This window comes from Maniola jurtina, chromosome 11 (assembly GCF_905333055.1).
Source record: "Maniola jurtina chromosome 11, ilManJurt1.1, whole genome shotgun sequence".
NCBI lineage: Eukaryota > Metazoa > Arthropoda > Insecta > Lepidoptera > Nymphalidae > Maniola > Maniola jurtina.
The window spans coordinates 12,448,154-12,472,582 of record NC_060039.1 but is presented as its reverse complement, the minus strand read 5'-3'; the positions used below and the strand labels follow the sequence as shown (position 1 = coordinate 12,472,582).

The 24,429-nt window shown below is 36.9% G+C and overlaps 1 protein-coding gene and 1 long non-coding RNA gene across 3 annotated transcripts in view; both read right to left on the bottom strand.

The window, feature by feature from the left end:
* LOC123869460 overlaps nt 1–3,976 on the bottom strand; it is a 33,679-nt gene extending 29,703 nt beyond the window's left edge. Inside the window, exon 1 of the long non-coding RNA XR_006796895.1 lies at nt 3,966–3,976. This is a non-coding gene — a long non-coding RNA (uncharacterized LOC123869460). The remainder of the gene's footprint in view (nt 1–3,965) is intronic.
* LOC123869436 (kinesin-like protein CG14535) overlaps nt 1–24,429 on the bottom strand; it is a 460,509-nt gene that overhangs the window by 237,188 nt on the left and 198,892 nt on the right. The window lies entirely within an intron of this gene.

Below are 24,429 nucleotides of genomic sequence, written 5' to 3'. Positions count from 1 at the left end.
CTAAGAACACTCTCGATCAAGCCACCTTTCAAAAAAAAACTAAATTAAAATCGATTCATTAGTTTAGGAGCTACGATGCCACAGACAGATACACAGATACACACGTCAAACTTATAACACCCCTATTTTTGGGTCGGGGGTTAAAAACGGTCAGACAGACGGATAGCGGAGGCTTAATAGAGCCTTCGGGTACGAAACCCTTTTTTTATGGTAGTTTGTATGGTAGTTCTTATTAAATGCATATTACGCCTTTGGTTTCTACACGGTATCGTGCCGGAACGCTTAATCGCTTGGCGGCACAGCTTTGCCGATAAGGTGGTAACTAGCCACGGCGGAAGCCTCCCACCAGACCATACCAGAGATTTAGAAATTATAAAATTCCAAACCCCTGCCGGAAATCGAACTCGGGACCTCCGACTAATAAGACCACAGCGATTACCACAGCGCCAAGGAGGTCGTCTAACTATAAGGTGGTTTTTAAAAACGTAATATTTTATCAAGAATCAAGATGCACCCTCCAAGATGGGGGTAAGCGCCATCTTTGCATAAGACTCAAGGCACTTGCACCTAGAATATGAAAGCATTACTCAAATTCCCTCCGTGCAGGAAATATAAAATAATATCCAGCGAATGGCTGATGCCTGCCTCTTACTGTTTGCGATAAAAGTGTTGGTGCAAAACCTAATCTACTGCTCATGCTCCTGGCCCGAGGTTATTGCTTCCGTGGAAAATTATGTCTCAAAATAATTTCCAGTGTACGTACTTACCTACTTGGAAAATTCTTTTATTATTTTACGTAAGGCGGTTATAAGTACCAGTAAAATAAACAATCAGACAGACCGACAAGAAAACGAGTTAAGAAAAAAGATTGCTCAGAGATTGATCCATACTATGGAGGGTCTACCGACAACTCAGCAGGCCAATGATGTATTAATGGATTACTAATATTTTAGAGTTCCTGTATTCTTTAAAATAAAAACCGGCCAAGTGCGAGTCAGACTCGCGCACCGAGGGTTCCGTACTCGGGTAATTTCTCCGACATTTTGCACGATAAATCAAAAACTTATGCATAAAAAAAATCTGTTTTAGAATATAAAGATAAAGCACTATCATATCATATCCCACTTGGTATAGTTATCTTACTTTGAAAATTGAAACACATTTTAATTTTTTTTAATGATGTGACCACAAATTCACGGTTTTCGGATTTATTCTTTTACTTGTGTTATAAGACCTACCTACCTGCCAAATTTCATAATTCAAGGTCAACGGGAAGTATCCTATAGGTTTCTTGACAGACACGACGGACGGACGGACAGACAGACAGACAACAAAGTGATACTAATAAGGGTTCCTTTTTTCCTTTTGAGCTACGGAACCCTAAAAGTATGATCATCACACTGTAGCTTTTAAAGTTTAGCTCTAGACAAGCTGGCCTTAAAGCACCTTAAAGTATTTATTACGGTAGAACTTAAAAGTAATCATGCACTGCTTCAACGCCTAATGGAAAATATTTTATAGCCGAGAAGTAAAGACAAAATAACGCTGTGCGAGCCTGTTACTTTAATTGACAAGTCTCTCAAGACATCAGCAGTGCGATCGTAAAGTGAAACAATTATAGAAGTTCATTTTACAGGGCTCTCTCCGTCACTTACTCCATACAATCGTAGTCCCAATTTCATTTGAATATTAAGCAACCAAAGTCCATGAAATTTTGCAGACATATTCTAGAAACTAATATTTGCCTGTGGAGTTTTAGATTTTTCTAAAAATATGTAGTTTTAAAATTACAGGGGCTCAAAGATTTGTATGTGAATTTTTAGACCGCGTAACTTTGAAACCGAATATTTTAACAGTAATCTGGAAAACCACAGGCATAGATATTAGTTTCTAGAATATCTCTGCAAAATTTCATGGACTTTGGTTGCTTAATATTCAAATGAAATTGGAACTACGTTTGTATGGAGCGAGTGACGGAGAGACCCTTTATCGTCGTTCATTTAGCCTTGGGGCAGAGGTTTACAGCTCCAAACGGCGGCTTTAATGCGTGGCCCGGCATTAAATACGATGTTAAAAGAGACTGAATTGTCATTTGATAAGACTTTTATATAGTGCGATTTTTAGGGAAGTCGGGTGTCGTAGAATAGCTCCCTTACGATGCAAGAAATTCTCCTCTGACTAAACTGACTCACCCTGATTTTAAACATAATAAGTAGTTCATCTAATCTGACACATACTCCATCTACTTATAAAAACGTGATCAAAATCCGATTAGAGGTTTTAAGATATTTCTCTCAGACTAGTATACTTTATTTTATAAATTAGGTTATTTTTTCAGAACACTACGAAATAAAATAGAAACGTTATTTTAGAAAAAACCGGCTGAATTATTGCGAACCACCTCCTTTTTGGAAGTCGGTTAAAAGCTTGATTACTTAGATAATTTACATTCTTAACATCTGATATCTATTTTTAGTTAAAAGAGTTCATTTTGATATACATAAGCTGCTTAATCAGATAAATTTGTAAGGCACAACGTGCAGCATACGCTATGAACCACTCGTGGTTTCGCTACTACTCCTGCAGGAAGAGCAAGCAACTGAGCTAAAAATACACACCACCACACAAAGCCTCTAAAACATACACGTTTCACTAAATAAAAATATTGACTCTACAATACACAAAGGGCAGTCGTGAAGAAACGCCAGTGTAGCTGAGATTCGGTCAAGTGAACGTAATTATCTGGTTCTAGCATTTTATAACAATAGCCCCTTTCTTCTATCCTATTATAATTATTATCATAATCAGATAATTACTATCATACTCAGATAATAGATTATATTTGCCCTCTTACTTAGTGTATATGGATTCCAAATATGGCGTCGAAGTCGTATCGGAAGATGTAAACATAATTACCAAGAACAGCATAGCTAATGGTTACGACAGACGAATAACGATATAAAACGCCTTTTATTTCACATCTGACACTAATTTTACTGGAAAATGTAATTACTAATACACCGTAAAAGTAATTAAGGTATTATTTTATAAACCATGAGTACCTTCGTTAGTTTTGAACTAAAATAACTTCGTCCAGACCAGATTCTTTGAACTGGCAATATAAAAATGCGACAGTTAATTTTTGCTTTGTGGTTTTTGTGATGAAATAAATGACGTTGATTTTATTTCCTCATTCCTAAAGGGTATTCCATTAACCCATACTAATATCCATACTAATATTATAATTGCGAAAGTGTGTCTGTCTGTCTGTCTATCTGTCTGTCTATCTGCTACCTTTTCACGGCCCAACAATGTAACTGGTTCTGACGAAATTTGGTACAAGGTTAGCTTATATCCCGGGGACGGACATAGGCTACTTTTTATCCCGGAAAATCAAACAGTTCCCACGGGATCAATAGAAATCTAAATTCACGCGGACGAAGTCGCGGGCATCCTCAAGTAACATAATAGTAGGGGTTGGGATAATATTGCGGTGGTTTCCTAGAAACCTAGTCCCTCAGTCATATTTTTTTGACAGACTTAATGATAAGTGAACATCACCACATTTTGTAGACCAAATCGTTAGATATAAACTGAGACTGATGTTTGCAATTTGCAGCCCAAATAGACCGTAGTCTGTGCTAGGGCTGACAAAAACCTATAAGTACAATCACACTAATATTATAAAGGCGAAAGTTTGTTTGTATGTGTGTGTGTGTGTGTGTGTGTGTGTGTGTGTGTGTGTGTGTGTGTGTGTGTGTGTGTGTTTGTTACTCTTTCATGTAATAACTACTGAATGGATTTGGCTGAAATTTGGAATGGAGATAGATAATATCCTGGATTAGCACATAGGCTACTTTTTATCCCAGAAAATCAAAGAATTCCTACGGGATTTAAAAAACCGAAATCCACGCGGGCGAAGCCGCGGGCATCTTCTAGTCTACAATAAAGAAAATTAAACTTACCATTTTAAATTTAAACTTGTGAAAATGGCTCACGGATTAAAATGGGTGTGAAAAAGTGCATGCAGGCTGCATACAAGTACGGAGTAGGTACCACATGTATTACAGTACTAGAACATTGTTTTAAAATTCATGAACTGGGAAAATGTGGGTGTTAAGAATGTTCTGACACCTGCATTCTAATGTAGGTGCTGCTAGTTATTTTGCCCAATTCAAATCTTTATACATATACCGGGTATTTTGCTCAAGTCAAAGTTTTATACGAATAGTACCGTATAGCGTTTCTGATTTTTTTTATAAAACTTTTTTAACTTTAATTTATTATATTTAGAAAAGAATGCTCTGAGAACGATGATAATTTTTTGACGATAAATTAAAAATACCGCGCAAAATTAGGAGGCGGCCGATTGTAAGTTTTCCAAAGTTCCTGCCTGTCTGTCTGTCAGCGGGTTCTATCTCAGAAACATAAATAGGCAGTGTTGAAATCACAGAATGTGCATTTTAAGAGGGCTCTCTCCGTCACTCATTTCATACAATCGTAGTTCCAATTTCATTTGAATATTAAGCAACCGAAGTCTATGAAATTTTGCAGACATATTCTAGAAACTAATATCTATGTCTGTGGTTTTCCAGATTTCTGTTAAAATATTTGGTTTAAAAGTAACGCGGTTTTAAAAATTTTCATACAAATCTTTGAGGCCCTGTAATTTTAAAACTTAATATTTTTAGAAAAATCTAAAACACCACAGACACAGATATTAGTTTCTAGAATATGTCTGCAAAATTTCATGGACTTTGGTTGCTTAATATTCAAATGAAATTGGAACTACGATTGTATGAAACGAGTGACGGAGAGAGCCCTGTTAACTAAAAAAAGTAAAAATTTCACATGGCCACCATGTAAAAAAAATTAAAAGTACATTATCTTGAATGATGGTATGGAACCCTTCGTGAGCGAGTCTGATTCGTACTTGGCCGGTTTTTAAAATATTGTAGTCATGTGAAAAGGTACTTTGTATCCATGAATGAATGAAAAAACACATACAAATCCATCCACAAAATCCAAAATGTATCCATCTACATAATCTAATCAATTCTATCTTTATCTATTTCTACACACCTTTGTTGTAAGCACTGAAATTAGAATAAGTCCATTTATGATTGAATGTATATTTTTATACTAAATTTCGAAATAATGTTAAATACTTACCCAAAAACAGAGGAGTGGTAAAAAGATAAACAAAAGTACAGAACATTTGCTTGTAAAATGAATGCCGGGCAGAAATGCAAGTGTTAGTATATTTATTAGCGCACGACTACATTAAGTCGTATGAAAATGTTTCTCTTTACTTGCTCACAGCGAGTTTACATTGTTATTTGCGAGAAAAGCGAGCGAAAATGGAATAAAATTGCTTTTATTGCTTATCTAGGTACATCGTGTGGGTACATGTAGCATGCTAACATTATTACAAAACGCATTTACGAGTATGTGTAATAAGTACCGGTAACCAGTTTCTTGTTCGGAAAAAATCCTCTTTCATGTAGTTACCTATCCATATCTCTCTTAGAATGACAAGAGCTTAGGTTATTGTCCACCACGCTGGTCAAGTAAGTAAGTAAGAATGCGGTGGTAGACTTCACACACCTTTGAGAACATTATGGAAGCCTCTCAGGCATGCAGGTTTCCTCACGATGGTTTCCTTCACCGTCAAAGCAAGTGACATATTTTAATAACTCAAAACAAGTGTAAATCCCGAAAGTTTAACTGTAGGTATTAATACTTACCTATTATAATTTTTTTTTTATCCTTTTCTGATTACTATCTTAGTATATTAAATCATTTGCATCTAAAAATTTCCATTCAGGACGCTGTAGAGTGTAGATACAAAACTAACATAAATAGCTTTGGAATTAAATTATACCTCCTTTCTCCTCTCATCTCGGCCATTACTCAAGATCGTCCATTACCGATTACTTAAATACCACTCGTAACAATAAGTCAAACGGAGCTTACCGGAGATTATATGGAAGATGACTGATCGGATGCGTTACGTGGGAACGTCACAGCTCAGATCGCTATCGGTCCACAATGGACGATTACCAGCGATAGCGGAATGATCCTATCTCAGGAATATGGCTCAAGTCACAAGAGATAGCGACTTAAGTAAATCAAACGTAATAATGATATGGAAAACGGCAAACGCTGTACTTGCTACAAATTAGCGGCTTATATGAAAGATATGATAAGATATTAAAGAATGATGCTTTACGTGGGAACGTCACAGCTCACATCGCTATGGTCCAGAGTGAACGATTACCAGCGATTGCGGAATGATCCTATCTCAGAAATTTGGTCCAAGTTACAAGAGATAGCGATATAATCAACATCAAGCTAAAAACGGGAAGCTGAAATTTTGCACAGAGATTCCTTTATAATGTAGACAAGGAATAAGGCCGGATGTTTTTCAAATCTCAAGGTAGTGAAGCTGCGGACGTCACTGGTCATGCATAATAATGCATGCATGCTTCTGTAATGGTAAACGTAGCTATTCTTGCTATAAATTACAGGATTACATGAAAGATGACCGATCTGATGCATTACGTGGGAACGTCATAGCTCAAAAAAAAGGGGTACATGATACGTTGATGGATGATAGAAGAGAGTGGAAGGGGAAGACCCCACGTAGCATGGGATAAGGTCTGGAAGAAGAAGAAGAAGAGTCATAGCTTAGATCTCTATCGCTTCACAATGGACGATCACCAGCGATAGTGGAATGATGCTATCTCAGAAATATGGGCCAAGTCACAAGAGATAGCGTGGCATTGGCTATCCTTGCTTTAAAATGGAAAATTACTAATCTGACGAGGGAACTTCACAGCTCAGTTCGCTAACAATTCAATCAGTTCTATCAGCAGCAATTACCAGCGACGCGGAATATTACTATCTAAGAAATATGGTTCACGTCACAAAATATAGCGATTTAACCTAAATCACGCATAATAATGAACGATTACCAACAATAGCAGAGTGACTCTACTCGATAATGATTTGAAACGCGATCGCCTATAACTTGAACCACACAAAATTGCACAAATGCTTGACTTACCGGTCTTTACCGACAATAGTTTGGTTCAGAACTAAAAATCTCTCATTGTTCTCTGACAAATTACCCGACTAGAAATACGTGATGCACTGAGATAGCACTGGGAGCTAACCTTTCCAATATAATAAATGAGTCCTGAGAACGAACAAAAGTATTTGCTCAACAAAATGTAGATATAATATACCTACTAGTTGACGACGGCTGTGCTCGGGTGGAGTTTTCGAAAATCGGTGAGAGATTTCCAAAAATAAGTCAAATACCAGTTTTCAATTTAATTTGAAACATTTTTTTTATTGAGATAGGTACAATCTTTAGCAATCTTTTACAATTAGCCCTTGACTGCAATCTTACCTAGTGGTAAGTGATGATGCAGTCTAAGATGTTAGCGGGCTAACCTGGAAGAGGTATGTCAGTTTTCATTAAACCCATACTCCTTGGTTTCTACACGGCATCGTACCGGAACGCTAAATCGCTTGGCGGCACGGCCTTGCCGGTAGGGTGACAAACAAATTTTCCACCCTCTATTTAACCCAATTAGGGATGAATTAATAAACCTTTAAAATTAAATTATTTAAATCGCTCTCTCCGATCCGGCCTCGGCATTATTTAAACAGTGATACTATTACATACCTACTGATTACATAACACTAATTGCGCATATTATTCACGCAGTTTTGACACGTAGGTGAACGTAATAAGGACTAATTTGACATAATATATGACTCAATTGACCCCTACCACAAATGGTGAGGCCGCTATTAACAATCCGGCAAGTTTTTGCGACGACAGCTGTTTTCGAGTTTCAACCAAAAAGCATCCTCTCTACGAAGGGAGGACGCAATGCGCAACGTCCCTTTTTGCCAAAATACTGGCCCGTTGGATCCAAAAATATCTAGGCGGTGACAATTATTATAATATTTCTTCGTAGCGACGAATACTTGAATCTACACTAAAATTATATTTTAACATTTATACATGAACATTTTTTGCAACTGCATTGTCCTCTTGCCAAAAAGTGACAGCATTTAAAAATTTATTAATAAATCAATTTAACTGTCCTTGTGCAAGTGGGTCCTTATGTCAGATATGTAGTCTAATCAATAGTAACGTTATGTACATCATATTAATAAAAAATATGAAGTGTTGCTAACTGGAAGAGTTACGTACAAGATAGAGATAGATGGAGAATTCGACTGCAGTAGGGCCGACAAAGATCTGCAACGCCAATTTAATTGAAGACTTTTTTTATTTTCTATCTTTCGCGTCATATCACCAGATCACAATTTATGCACTCGTACAATTGCAATTATACCACGTACGAAGTGCTATTGACTTAGTATAAAGAAGTCTTCTCTTAAGCGCGTTGCTTGTTGATTTGAACGCAATAAATCCACAAATTGGCTTCGGAATACCGTTTTTTTGTCACGATATTTCACGACGCACGTTTCGTTTATGACAAAATTTGATTAATACGTCTGATCCTCGCTCGTAAACAAGTTAGGTGTTTTTTTGAATAGGTTTGTTTATGTAGCCTGTTAATGTGTTACATATTGCAATACACAGACATAGTTGAAATCACTCGCGCAGCAAACCTGCCTCGAAGGCTAAGGCACTAGGTCACAAGTCCAGCGCACTGTCAGCAAGATGTCACCACGTCGTAATATGTGACCAACTAATTGGGACTGATCTATATTTTAATATTAGATGTTAGCTGCTAAGGTATAGTAAAAAACCAGCAAAGTGCAAGGCAGACTCGCGCACCGCGGGTTCCGTAATCGGGTAGTTTTCCGACATTTTGCACGATAAATCAAAAACTATTATGCATAAAAATAATTACTACTAAAACTAATTCTTTGTTCATGAAGACATTTTAATTTATTTTTTGTGATGTAACCACAAATTCACTATAAGATTCAATATATTCAATATATAAGAGATTCAATACTGTAAGAAATACCTAACTGCCAAATTTCATGAGTCCACGTTAACGGGAAGTACCCAATAAGTTTTTTTGACAGACACGACAGACGGACAGACAGACAACAAAGTGATCCTATTAGGGTTCTGGTTTTCCTTTTGAGGTATGTAAACCTAAAAGTAAGATCATCACACTGTAGCTTTTAAACTTTAGCTCCGGCAGGCTGGCCTATTGTTACTCTAAGATGAGCTCCGTCTGCTTTAAATTTATTTTAGAGATGTATTTACCGATTATGATAATGGTGTTTTCTTAAACCTAAAGTTGTGATAAATTGTATTAAGTAGGTGGGTATCTATTTTACTATTATACCTAATAGGAATAACTAAATGTTTTTAGTCAGGATCCATACCCATTACCCATTTCCGAAGCTCCACACGTTATAAGATATAACGATCAGGCCATCACGGCTATAACACACCGTCTTTCACCTAACCGCAATTATTTTTCCAAGAAGATAAAAGGGACGGAGAGAAATGATATTGCACGGTTTATAATATGGGTCGAGTAAATTTTATTACATTTATGTCAGTCAACAAAGGAATATTAATAAAACAGAAACATTCAAATTCAAAAGATCACATCACTGCCTGCTTATTATAAGTACAAAGATTACGTTTTCGGTTAGCATCGTTCGGGTACGGAACTCTAAAAATTCCACCTGAGATCTATCCAATCTCCGGTAAAGATGAGCGCTCACACAGCATAACAGCATAAAAGCAAGGGTAATATGTAGGTAAGTATAGTTTTTGTTTTCGTTGGTAAAGTGAGTTACTTCCAAGCGGTCCAAGCACAATCATTGCCACAATGCTTTGTCGCGCCTTTTAAGTGGGCTCTACACTCGCGGCGCGAACGGCCGCGAAAGCCCGCGACAACTGCGACTCACGAGTGTAGATGTTGTTCACGCCTTCGCGTTCGCGCTTCGCGCCTTTCCCCGATCAGTGTCGGTTTTTTTTTGTCCGCGACAAAGGGTTTCGTCCATAGTCACGATAGTGAAGATTTGTGAGTGTGGAGGGACACAGATCACGCGTGGATCGCGGCATACATTCACGGCGTGAAATAACGGCGCGACTTCACGTGCGAGTGTAGAGCCGGCTATACATTGACAAAAATCACGACACAGATTGGGGTACCGCAGCTCAGGTGAAATAGCAGTCAAGGGCTAACCTGCCATCGACAAAGAAAAAGTAAAGCTAAAGGCACGTGCACACGCGCCATAAAGTTAACTCGCAGTGAAAACGCCGGATTTCCTTCAGCCCGGTCGCATAATAAAACTTGCGAACTATAGGAAACTCGCCAATAAATCAGAAAAAGGTCGATTACGTTTCTCCGGGGCTTTCTAACGTTTTTCTTGGGGGCAAGATAGCGTCATAATAACTAGACATAATATAGTGGAACTTTATTAATATTGAAGTTCTTATTACTTAAATTATAATAATCTCGGAACTTAATGTATTTTATGGGATAGTACCTACCCAGCAAGGCTGTGTGTGTGTGTGTGTGTGTGTGTGGGTTTGTGTGCGTGTGTGTGTGCGAAAGAAAATGATTCAGTATATTGTAAGCCGCTGCGATGTGCCCAGCTGAAATGGTTATTTAAGACTTCACCGCATTATTATTCCAAGAAAACGCCTTTATGTGATTAACGGTAAGGGATCATGCCCCTCAGTAATCAAAATACGGCGCATAGAGAGACAAGCGAAAGAAATATAAAAATATCTATGAATAAGATTTCTACACCAGCCCGACACCACCAGCTAGCATGGACAGTAGATAAAAATTATATCCCCGATTATACCACTGATTTCTATGACATAAGTGATATAATCGGGGGATATAATTTTTATCTACTGTAGGCCCATAAAAAAAAGCTGAAAAAAGCTGATAAATCTTAAAGGGCTGTATTGATTTTGATAAAACAGTGCTAAGAACTATCCCCATTAGCCACATCGTTTGAGCAGTACAATGTCACAGACATACAGATAGAATGCTATTTATAACAGCCCTCTTTTTGCTTGCGGGGATAAAACAAAAGTATAAGTCGACAACGGATAAAGTTCGATATTCAGTCCAAGGTTCCGGTTACAACTGTAATTACAACTAGGTCGCTAATTACAAGTACCGAAATAAATGAAACGAAAACCACATTCCAATTCCCGAGTAGACATTAAATAATCAAGTATACTCGGTATTTCTGTGAATTAAAGTCTTGGTCAAACACAACGCGCAGCGACACAGATTCCTGAGGCAGCAGCATTAACGCAGTCTTTGCGAAGTCCTATCACAATGAACAAGTGACTGTATACGCGTGACTGTTGAAAATTACTGTCCTGCATTTCTAAGCTGTAGGTATACCCATTTGGGATGGTGTCACAGATGAAAATGTACATTTGTATGCTTTGTTTTTATCTGTGACATCAACAACAAATAAATGCATTTTCTTCCTTTTCTTTGCATTTCTTACTATAATATTATGTAGTGAAATATTGTACGTGGTAGATACTTCCAACGCAAGAATTCTCTTCAATATTTCGTCCGCGCAGATATAGCGTTCTCTAGAAATACATAAGACGTTTTCGAGGGAAATCAGATTTCCTTTTTGGCCAGTAGTAGCGTTTCGCCACATTACGGACCGCACTGTTATGCAGTGATACACAAAGTAGAATCTACAGTTCCCTATAGTATTACAATTTCTAGAAGCCGTTGGCAGTTCTCACCCCTGTCGCTGTGCTTTTTGTGTGACCAGACCTTACCTCTGGGAATCACTTTTCCATCAATTTAATATTCCATTATGAGCTGGCCAGGCTAGCCACAAAATGAAAAACCAGAGGCAAAGGCCAAATAAATTGCTTATCAAGGAATTAAAGCTGGTCTGGATAAGCTTTAAGATATAATGACTGTGAACACGCACTTATCCTCATAGTAAAACAAGTTTTATGGTTTCATTTACCGCTGAGTTTCTTATTGCTTGATAGGCTTGCGTTTGATGACAATTATGAAAATAACAAGTGTAAATTAAAAATTTATAACACCCCCGACAAGTGAAGGTTGTACAGTAACTAGAAAAGAGCTGATAATTTTCAAACGGCTGAACCGTTTTTCTTGGATTATAGCTAAGAACACTCTCGATCAAGCCACCTTTCAAACAAAAAAAACTTAATTAAAATCGGTTCATTCGTTTAGGCGCTACGATGCCACAGACAGATACACAGATACACACGTCAAACTTATAACACGCCTCTTTTTGGGTCGGGGGTTAATTAAAAAAAGCAATCTACCTAGATCTAGACCTTATCAAACCAAGACCTCATAGGTGGAGCGCGCTTGCCTAAAAACTTAAGTTAATCCGAAGATACGGCCACTTCTTGTATCCCTAGGTACCGTGTAGCGACGTTTGATATAGAGTTCGGTGTTTTTCTTTCCTAAGACACTATTACTTAAGTTTCCCGGACCAAGTAGAATTATCAGAAGTTTCGAGGCACGCTCGATGCATTTAATTGCAAATTTCTTGTTGTTACCCAACTTAAGAGGGGTCTCTCTGTCACTCGCTTCATACAAACGTAGTTCCAATTTCATTTGAATACTAAGCAACCAAAGTCCATGAAATTTTGCAGACATGTTCTAGAAACTAATATTTATGTCTGTGGTTTTCCAGATTTCTGTTAAAATATTCGGTTTCAAAGTTAATACAAATCTTTGAGCCCCTGTAATTTTAAAACTACATATTTTTAAAAAATCTAAAACACCACAGACACAGATATTAGTTTCTAGAATATGTCTGCAAAATTTCATGGATTTTGGTTGCTTAATATTCAAATGAAATTGGAACTACGATTGTATGAAGCGAGTGACGGAGAGAGCCCTGTTAATGGAAGGCTTTGAAAGGGAATACGATCGACTCTTTTATTCGAATCGAAGTCTTGAAAAGGGTATATAATCTGTTTTTTTTTTTTAATGTAAATTAAACATTATCTTTTCTATGAATATTAGGATTTTGTTAATTTGGTCGGACTATATTTAGAGAGAGCCAGTACGTGCCAGATCTTCTTTATTTTATAAAAACTGAAAGTTTCTCAACAACAGGGAAGAACGATCAGCGACTATGGTGTTTGGATCATAGTGGCTTTGGGAGATAACAGGTAATATAGGTGCAAAAAATCTTACGTCTTTGAAGTGTATTTTTTTTCTTCGAATAGCATGTGATAGAAATCACTCCATACATTGCCAGACACTTAGTGTCTTGGTAACCCTCTGACAAGCGCCCTTAAAGTTTTAAAGTTTAAGGGTGTCTTACTACTACAACTAGATTACAACAAGTCCTGAAAGGCCGGCAACGCATCGGTGGTTCCTCTGGTGCTGCAAATGTTCATGGGCGGCGGTAATCACTTAACATCATCGCCTGCTCGTTTACTCGCTATTTTTATTTTAAAAAAGGTTTACACTCCGATTAAGCGAACCGGTAACCTTATACAAGGGCATTGCTACAAAAGCTTATAAGGAAGAAACTTTAACCGAAAATCTTACCGGCAGATCAAGCTTTAACTTTTAATAAAGCATAGGGAAACGCCGGCGTAGGTATACTTGGTTATACATTACGGCGGTTACGTGTGCCGACTTCAAAGGTACTTACTGTAATGAAAGTGCGGTGGTAAATTAAAAATATTTTCAAATTGAAACCGTTCCGTTACTAACATTGTTTACCATGTATGCGGGTAGAAAGGTTTTTTTATACACTTTGACGGGACTTGGGCTTCGTAGGCAAGCCTGTAATTAATATTTTATTCTTTTAATTTACATTTTGAAGTATTTATGTCTGCTGACCGCTTTGTTTTCAAATACGTTACTATTTTTTTTTTTGTTTTAATTAGAAATAATATTTTACCTAATTATAATATGTAAGTATACGTTTTAATTATTTGCTGTGTTTTTTTTACATACTTTGCCATTTCACAAAAAATGTGTACTTTTATTATATCGTCATACAGAATTTTTTGAATGATACATACTCTCTTGTTTAACGGATCCCTAATTCCTAAGGGTCCGACGCACACAGACGGAGTGGAATAGAGCCGAGCATGGTGATAACCAAAAATTAGTTTCAACTACTTTGACATTAAGTTCAAATTAGTACAAGTATTGAACTTAAAATATTGAGGAGACTCAAAGGATGCTGTCGTTATGCCAAATTCATATCAATACTTCTATATTTAATCCATACTAATATTATAAATGCAAAAGTGTCTGGCTGTTGTTTTCTAGAAGTGTAATGTAAAAGAAATTACTTAACGCCATTTTCCACCATACCTTAATGAAATGCACAATACTGTAAATAGAGTCCTACTTTTAGTGAAACAAGAATAATATCCACAATGGTAATATTTTAGTAATGCATTCACGTAAGAACTTCATTTGCATTATTTTTACAGGTATTTTCCATTTTTCTCATACATTTTCCGTAGATAATTTTTGGGGTTCGCGCCTGAAGGATGCCAAGTGAACCCTATAACTAAGACTCCACAGTCCGTCCGTCCGTCGTCTGTCTGTAAATAGGCTGTATCTCATGACCCGTAATAGGTAGAGAGTTGTAATTTTCACAGAATGTGTATTTCTATTGCCGCAATAACAATAAATAATAAAAATTTCAAAATGGCTGCCATGTAAATAAAAAAAAGTGTTATTTTTGTACGATGGCACGGAACACTTCGTCCGCGAGTCTGAATCGCATTTGACCGGTTTTGTTTCTATTTAGCTACTACTTAAACTATCAGTTGCTCTAAATAATCTGCTTCGATTCGGTTTTGCGCTAATGTGTCATGAACCTAAGTGTATTTATTTATTATAAACTGTTTTTATTAGAATAACGAGTGTAAATTAAAAATTTATAACACCCCCGACAAGTAAAGGTTACAGAAACTAGAAAAGAGCTGATAACTTTCAAACAGCTGAACCGATTTTCTTGGATTATAGCTAAGAACACTCTCGATCAAGGTACCAAAAAAAACTAAATTAAAATCGGTTCATTAGTTTAGGAGCTACGATGCCATAGACAGATACACATATACACACGTCAAACTTATAACACCCCTCTTTTTGGTCGGGGGTTTAAAGAATCGATACCTACGATAATAATCAGCATATTATTTTGACCCACCTCTTCATTATAAGAGCCATACCCTAATCTCAATGCAATCAATGAGATTATCAAGCAAAATCACATCCAATTTCTTACTTAGAATTTTAGTCATTATGTTAAAAGCATTAAGAACTAATTTCCCAAGTGTATTCATGTCATGTACGAGATTACAGGCGCAAGTTTTATTGGAAACGACAAAGTTGCCGAACCTACTTCAGGACTTCAATCCTCCTGACATACAAATGTTGGCATTCGTTTTAAAATTGACTCCGCAATTCGAATGGGAAAGTTTCGGCCCCAACTTGTGTTTGGGCAAAGTTACTTTGTAATATTTTAGTTTGGAATGATTAATTTTAGTGAAATGACCAAAGCACACAAGTAAGTAGAATATTATAAAATTCACCTTTTATACCCATCACCACTTACCACAAGGTGAGAGCGCAGTTAACTTTTAATGAAATTTAAAAAAGGATAAGCTGTTTTATACAAAAAAATGAAACCCCTAATCAATTTCTACGCGATATCGTGCCAGAATGTTTGCCGGTGGGTGGTAAGGGTAACTAACCACGACCAAAACCTTCTGCCAAACCTGACCAAAGACAATTTAGAATTTATAAATTCCTAAATTGTCCCTTTCAGAAATTGAACCCAGACAAATAACAAATATATTATTGACTAGCTGATGCCCGCGACTTCGTTCGCGTGGATTTAGATCTCATAAAAATCCTATCGGAACTACTTGATTTTCCGAGATAAAAACTAACCTATGTCACTCTCCCAGGTGTTCAACAATACCCATGCTAAATATTATCATGTCAATCCGTTGCTCCGTTAGGACGTGATTGATAGACAAACCAACAAACCAACAGACTTTAGCATTTATAAAATGGGTAGTGATAGAGATGTTATGGACACCATCGTACTGTACAATTACTATAGGTAAGACATTATACAATACATAATTTATTATGTTCGTTTCCGTGCTGACACGAGAAATATTGGAGTTTTTAAAAAATAAAATTGCTACGAATAATATTGTATAAAATTGGGTCTACAGTCTACCTAGTTTATTAAGGTAGTCGCTCGAACACTTTGTCTTTCAAGCCTGAGGCCTATTTTACCTAATTAGCCCCTAAGATAATTTGCGATTCAAAATGAATTTTATTTTCAGGTCATGACCTATTTTAGTGACGTAAATATGATTTCGACTTAATTATCTGACTTAGCGATGATAGCCTAGTGGTTAAAACGTCAGCCTCCAAATCCAGGGGTCTAGAGTTCGCTCCCGGACACGCACTTCTAAGTTATAACTTTTCTAAGTTATCGAAGTTATAATCAATTACCATGCTTTCACATCGTGAGGAAATCTGCCTGCCTGAGAATCCATACTTAATATTATAAACGCGAAAGTGTGTCTGTCTGTCTGTCTGTCTGTCTGCTACCTTTTCATGGCACAGGAGTTGAACCTATCCCCTCCGCCGCCGGCGGCTTTACCACTAACTACCACTAGTAATATGTTAACCTAAATACGTCAGATATCAAGAGGAGAGCATAGAACTCAATGTCTTGTTCACACATTGTCACGTCAGTCAGAGGACGAGGCAGCTATGTATGGAGCGAGTTAATTAGTACAACTTGCTTGATCCGCAGTATTTAGTCAGATGTCTGCCAAGTGCCACGTATAACCTAAATACTTACGGCATTATTACTTACGGCTTATTTTCACGGCAAGAATGAATAGGCCTCTTCTAGTCAAGCGCTCTTTCATGATTGTCGGCAAGTCTATCTTGAACTTAAAAAAAAAACAATTAGATGGTGTTTTTACCCAACTGCGGCAATGCCAAAAGGAAGGGTTATGATTTTAGCAGTCTATGTATGTGGGTGTGTATGTTTGTATCCAGATTCTGTGTGTTCCACCGTAGCGAATAAACTACTGGGACGATTTTGATGAATGAGGTGTCAGTCGATTTGTCGTAAAGGTCTGGGTGACTTAGGCTACATTTTGTAAGAAAAAAATTGACCTAACGGATGTTACATGAAAAAAGTGGCGGTCTCCAAAATTATATTTTTTGCAATTGTATCGAGTGGGGTGTCAAATGAAAGAGGAGAAAATCCGATCGCAGTCGGGTTTTATTTTTCAACTTTATCTTGTAAATAGTTTATATTGTAAAAGAAAGAATGAATGAAAAAGTGCTTATGTACTTAGCATTACATTTTTTTTCAGCATAAATAGTGGCCTGGTCTGGATTTGAACCTGTGAGCCTTCATAAATAAATACCCAGGCTATTAAAGTAATGAGTACGCAAGTACAATATAAGTGGGTTATTCGAGATTACATATCTATGTTCGAGATACGTAGAGACATAAGTACCAGGAGATCATAATCCATTAAAGTCAATTCAATGTCTTGTTCACACATTGTCACGTCAGTCAAAGGACGAGGCAGCCATCTATGGAGCTAATTAATTAGTACGGCCTGCATGATCCGCAGTATTTAGTCTGATTCGATTAGAGCAGCTAATGTGTGACATTGTGTGTAACCACTTTGATCTTAAACGGCCTAATTGCTTTAGTGGCTACCTTATTCTGCTGCATATGGTAGCAAAGTTTAAATCTCGGTTCAGGTCAAAAAATCTAGTTATTGGGTAAACGATTTTGGTTTTTAAGAAATCCCGTGAGAGTGCCAAAATCGGTTAACAGGGCTCTCTCCGTCACTCGCTTCATACAATCGTAGTTCTAATTTCAAAAATAGCAAACATACACACATACACACACACACAAACTTTCGCCTTCATAATATAAGTGTGATTAGTATGGATTATCACAAGTAAACCCGAATAAATAGCTAGTGAACCATAGGACTTCGTCAATGAGAAGGCATTTTCGATTAATTAATTCCACAGCTACAATTTCGTTGGCATTCAATTTAACTTTTTAATTACATTATGGACATGGCTGGATTATCTCCAAAATTTGCTGAGATTTTCATCTTATCTTATTACTGATTTATAGTTATATAATAATTATACTACAATTATTGTAGTAGTAAGTTGGTAACTTAACTAACTTTTCCTGCAAACAAAACATATCGGAACAAAATATAGCAGGAAAAGTTTTGACTTACTGACTGATTTATCAACGCCCAGTCGAAACCTTTGGACCTAGAAAGCTGTTTTTTTCACAGAGGTTTGCTTTAGGTAGACATTAGACAAGGAATAAGGCCAGTATTTTTGAAATTCCTATGGGATAGGGAATAAAGAGGATTTATACTTTCTTATACCTACTTTTCAAATTGGCATACTGAACATAGAAAATGGAGGATGGGCACAACTCATGGGCGCTATGCGTACATTATCCCAAAGTTAATAAGGCTTAGATCTTCATCGCTGGCCCCGTCACCGTAATCTAGGCAAGCGGAGCTGATGGTGTTCTGTCCCACGACGGATGACGTTGTCTAGCGGTTATCAAGAAGGTGTGCGTTGCGCCTTACAGAATAAAGCTATCAAGGAAGTAAATTATAATATACGATCACACTGTAAAGTGGTGTGGCGTGGTAAATGGCTCTTGAATCTCACGAGAGCTCGTTTAAGTCTTCATAAGGCATCAATTTAATAAAAATTCTTATAAACTCCCCGGAGCTCTACTTTATTAACCTCCCAAGTATGAAAATAATTTGACAGTCGCTTTCATAAATTGCGGCATCTTTAAAAAAACCGGTCAAGTGCGACTTGGCCTCGTACACGAAGGGTTCCGTACGATCGTACACGATATAACACTACGTACTTCTTTTTTTACTAACATTGGTTTAGTTTTTACATCTACTGGCATTCCAAGCACTATTAACATTAACATGTTGTTAGCGCGACCTTGATGTTTCTACCCATCCCAAAATTAATTGAATAAGGGAGCTCATAAGATCACACACTGCAACTTTTGAAAAAAACAAAAAAAAAATTATCAAAATAGTCTATATCTAGAAGGTTCCGAGAAAACCAGTTGTGACAGTAGTGAATGCCGGACAGAGTGATCATCATCATGATCAACTCATCGCTGGCCCACTACTGACCACAGGTCTCCTTTCAGAACAAGAAGGGTTTAGGCTATTAGTCTGCGCTGGCCCAGTGCGAGTCGACAGACTTTGATTTAACATCATGGAGGAGAGTTCTCCATAATGTTCTCAAAGTCTCTCAAAGTTCTCAAAGGCATGTAGGTTTCCTTACGATGTTTTCCTTCACCGTTAAAGCAAGTGATATTTCATTGCTCCGTGAAGTTAAAGATGCGTGCCCAGTATCAAACCCCCGAGGTCCGATCTCCAGAATAGGAGGCGGATGTCATAACCACTATCACGGCTCTAGTCATTAGAGTATTAGTTATTTTATAGGTACGGAACCCTAAAATCACCGCCAAGATCCTCTGCCCAGAGAGTAGGACGCCAGACATATTATTACGGAAAATTTATGGCATCAGGATGGCAAATTATCCCTGTGAAATCTTAAGAATTATGTGAAATGACCTCCCGGCGACATCAATTGACGCTTGTGTTGTGATTAGGTATATGCGATTTATTACGACAAAACGATTTATTGTGCGCCATTTTGGATATTAATTTTTTTTAGCCGCTACTTTAACAGTACCAGGAATTTTGCGATAAGAATCTGTATCCTGAGTGTAAGTTGTTAAAGTAGGAATTTTCTGTTGGCTTCGGCCGTTGCTAGTTACCACTCTACCTGCAAAGCCGTGCCGCCAAGCGATTTAGCGTTCCGGTACGATGCCGTGTAGAAACCAAAGGGTTTAAACTGCCATACCTTTTTGAGGTTAGCCCGCTTCCATCTTAGACTGCATCATCACTTACCACCAGGTGAGATTACAATCAAGGGCTTGCATCTGAATTAAAAAAAAACTATAATAAGGTAAAAATAAAATCTAATAGACCGGGCACAGCCGGGACGGGAACGAGTTTTGTAATAAAACTCTTGGATGTTATGTATTATCATGTCATGTCAGTGCTGATAACCGGGAGCAGCATCCGACAGCTTATCAAACCATCACGCACGTCTGGAACGCGGTTCTCCAAAGTTCGGCCACCCATCGCTCAAACACAGACCTCCCAAATTCAACCACCTTACACGTTATATTCAAATGATATACCTAGGCACGCTTTGTGGTAGGAAAACAGAGGAGAGTAAGACCAAAGAAAAGGTAGATAGATTGCTTGAAAGAGGATATGTGTGTTACAAGTGTAAATTAAAAATTTATAACACCCCCGACAAGTGAAGGTTTCAGTAACTAGAAAAGAGCTGATAACTTTCAAACGGCTGAACCGATTTTCTTGGATTATAGCTAAGAACACTCTCGATCAAGCCAAACAAAAAAAAAACTTAATTAAAATCGGTTCATTAATTTAGGAGCTACGATGCCACAGACAGATACACAGATACACACGTCAAACTTATATCACACCTCTTTTTGGGTCGGGGGTTAAAAAGGGTGCAAAATGCGTTGACGTATGACAAAAGTAAGTGGAAGAAAAATACATGTTATGCCGACCCTACATATTATGGGATACAGGACAAGAAGAAGATAACCATGTCTCTAAATCATATTGTTTTTTGCCCCATTAATCATTATACTATTTAAAGATTTTTTTATAAAAATAGCGAGCAAACGAGCAAGCGGGTCACCTGATGCTAAGTGATTACCGCCGCCCATGAAAACCAGCACCGGAGGAATCGCCAATGGAAGCCGGCCTTTCAAGAATTTGTTGATCCCTTGAATAGCCCCATGTTGAAAAGTGAGAACACCGCCGAAGAGAGTTGATTCCACGATTTACATGTGCGGTGAAAAAACTATTGAAAAAATATTTGTTTTTAATTTAACATTTTTTTAGTTTTTAACCCCCGACCCAAAAAGAGGGGTGTTATAAGTTTGACGTGTGTATCTGTGTATCTGTGTGTCTGTGTATCTGTGTATCTGTGTATCTGTCTGTGGCATCGTAGCGCCTAAACGAATGAACCGATTTTAATTTAGTTTTTTTTGTTTGAAAGGTAGCTTGATCGAGAGTGTTCTTAGCTATAATCTAAAAAAATTGGTTCAGCCGTTTAAGAGTTATCAGCTCTTTTCTAGTTTTCTTGTAGAAAAGAAGGTTAGATATCCGTTAGGTTCATAATATTATGTCAATTGACAAATGTCAAGCTGTCAAGATGCACGTTGCCTAAATACATAATTATTTATTTGAAAATGATGTTTTGGAAAACTCAGATACTTTGGATCGTCGAGGGTGTTATAAATTTTTAATTTACACTTGTTAATATAGATTTAAGTTTATTTTATAGAATCGTCTATTATTATAATACCTAATTCTAAAATTAAAATTTATAAAAATAAATCATTTTTTTTTTAATTTTTCATTGTTCAAGTGAAAAGCACCGCATTTAATTAGCGGTAGAACCTTTGGTGTAACAAAGCCTGACACATGTACACTCGAGGTTATACCAGTCACGAACAATATCGCTTTCAGCAGGTGTGTAGGTAGGTATATCTATTTGTGTACAAACTAAGTTAATGAATTACTTACTATTTGCCTCTTTTGTTTGCTTTTTAGCGAAGCACAAAGTCGAAATCTACTCCTGTATATTTACATATGGTTATTTTTTATTATCCCCCGACCCAAAAAGAGGGGTGTTATAAGTTTGACGTGTGTATCTGTGTATCTGTCGTGGCATCGTAGCTTGAAAGGTGGCTTGATCGAAAGCACTCGAAAGTGTTCTTAGATATTAATCGAATAAAATCGGCTCAGCCGTTTAAAAGTTATCAGCTCTTTGCTAGTTTTCTTATAGAGGTTTTTGTGTCGGGGTTTTTTTTAATTTTAAGTTATTATTTTTTTTTTAAACATCTATTGCGTGCCACCCCACATTTTTCGTTTCAAATATTAAAAGTCAAAGTCAGTGGCACTTAAAAACTATAGACTGATATTTAGGAATTAAAAAGGTAAGTGGTCCTTTGTGCATGTCCTTTTAAATGTTTATATTTTAGTTGTTAGGTTTTTAGTACTTACAAAAAAATATTTAAAAAAGTAATGAGCAATTTATGTGTGCCTAAGATGAGTTCAGTCTAAATAATTTTAACCGACTTCTAAAAAGGGGAAGTTTCTCAATTCGATGCGTTTTTTGCTCCCCGTATTATCTACAGCAACTTTTGTGAGGGCATTCGAAGAGTTCGCGAGTTTAATGAGGGGCGCAGGAGGATTTTTTGTAAGCCTTTGTATCTATTCTGTAGGTGTTACCTTAAGAAGTTGACTCGTTTAAAATTAAGAAACTTTTTCGGAAGGACGACAGATGAATATAGATACTTACTTTTAGATTTATTTTGATAATGTTCAAACTTGCGAGGTACCTATTTGATATTTCCCCACGTTTTTACGATTTTTAGGGTTCCGTACCTCAAAAGGAAAAACGCAACCCTAATAGGATCACTTTGCTGTCTGTCTGTCTGTCTGTCTGTCTGCCTGTCCGTCGTCGTGTCTGTCAAGAAACCTATAGGGTACTTCCCGTTGACCTAGAATCATGAAATTTGGTAGGTAGGTAGGTCTTATAGCACAAGTACAGGAATAAATCTGAAAACCACGAATTTGTGGTTACATCATTAAAAAATAAATAAAATGTGTTTCAATTTTCAAAATAAGATAACTATACCAAGTGGGGTATCATATGAAATACCCGAGTACGGAACCCTCAGTGCGTGAGTCTGAGTCGCACTTGGCTGGTTTTATAAAATTTGCGTAAGGTTCCCAAAATACCCACCTCATAGTTTTAAAAAAAATCCTATATCCATAGGGTAAAGTCGGCATCATCAAGCTTAGAACATGGTAACACTCATACGTGACTCTCTATCAGGTATGAGTAACACTGCGAATTAGACCCATAAATGTCATTGATCAGATTTAAAAGGTCATCTTATACAGAAAATTAGTGTCACATTATAGCATCTAATCCAATACAATAAGTATCATTTTTCAATGTGTATTCAACTAAGTAGTGCGCCTAACGCAGACGGTCGATAATATTTGATCCGATAAAATTTGATGAAAATAGAAAACATTTTACGTTGTTCTACAAATAAAATAGTCTTACTAAAATCAGTCACTTATTATAAATCACCGCTTGAAAACGATTTTTGACGTTCAGAATAGGATTGATAGGTGTTTGCATAAATACGATTGAACATGCAATAAGGTTGTAACAATTCTTCTCAAATCTGGGCGCGCTTGGAACCCTCGTAGCTTTAGTTTTAAGTTTGCGTAATTTTATATCAGTATTACGCTCATTATCTTACGAGTTCAACAAGTGGGAATCAAAAAGTATACAATGTTACCTACTTTGAATAAATAAGTTGCACGGGCCAACAACGCATCACTACTGTATCGTGACCTTTTTGCAGCTGTATCGTTTCTGCTTTGCTGTAAAAAGTCGTGGTGGGTGCTCTCCTTAACACTACTGCCATCTTCTTAGGTGAATCGGCCGTTGATGGATAAAAATCGGTTTCAGCCAAAAATCGGTTGTCTGCGTTAACTCGAATGATTAATCTAGATATAATATCAAATTACTACTGGCCTTTGATAAAAGATTTCCGTACTGGGCTTTATTATAATCCTCTTTACCTAAAAGGGAGAGTACAGTTAGCTACAGAAATATGTTCACAGGAATTGTAAATTTTTTGAAGTAAAACTTCTTTAGGCGTGAATTGAGTGTAATTTAAATGTTTTCGGTACCTGCAGTAGCCACCAAAAAGAACAGCTGTTTTAAGACTGCTTTTATCAACGGTTTAAAAGTACCAAGTAGGTTATAGTTAATGCCATTTAAATTAAAGCTCTATTTATATATATATTATTTTTATATATACATTGTTCACCACGACTCGTTTGGTATCCTTTCTCAAATCTCTCTTAACAGGGCTCTCTCCGTCACTCGTTTCATACAATCGTAGTTCCAATTTCATTTGAATATTAAGCAACCAAAGTCCATGAAATTTTGCAGACATATTCTAGAAACTAATATCTGTGTCTTCGGTGTTTTAGATTTTTCTAAAAATATGTAGTTTTAAAATTACAGGGGCTCAAAGATTTGTATGAAATTTTTTAAGACCGCGTAACTTTGAAACCGAATATTTTAACAGAAATCTGGAAAACCACAGACATAGACAACGGGCATTCTCTAGTTTTTAAATAATATACATCCTTAACAGTTCAGACATAATATCTGA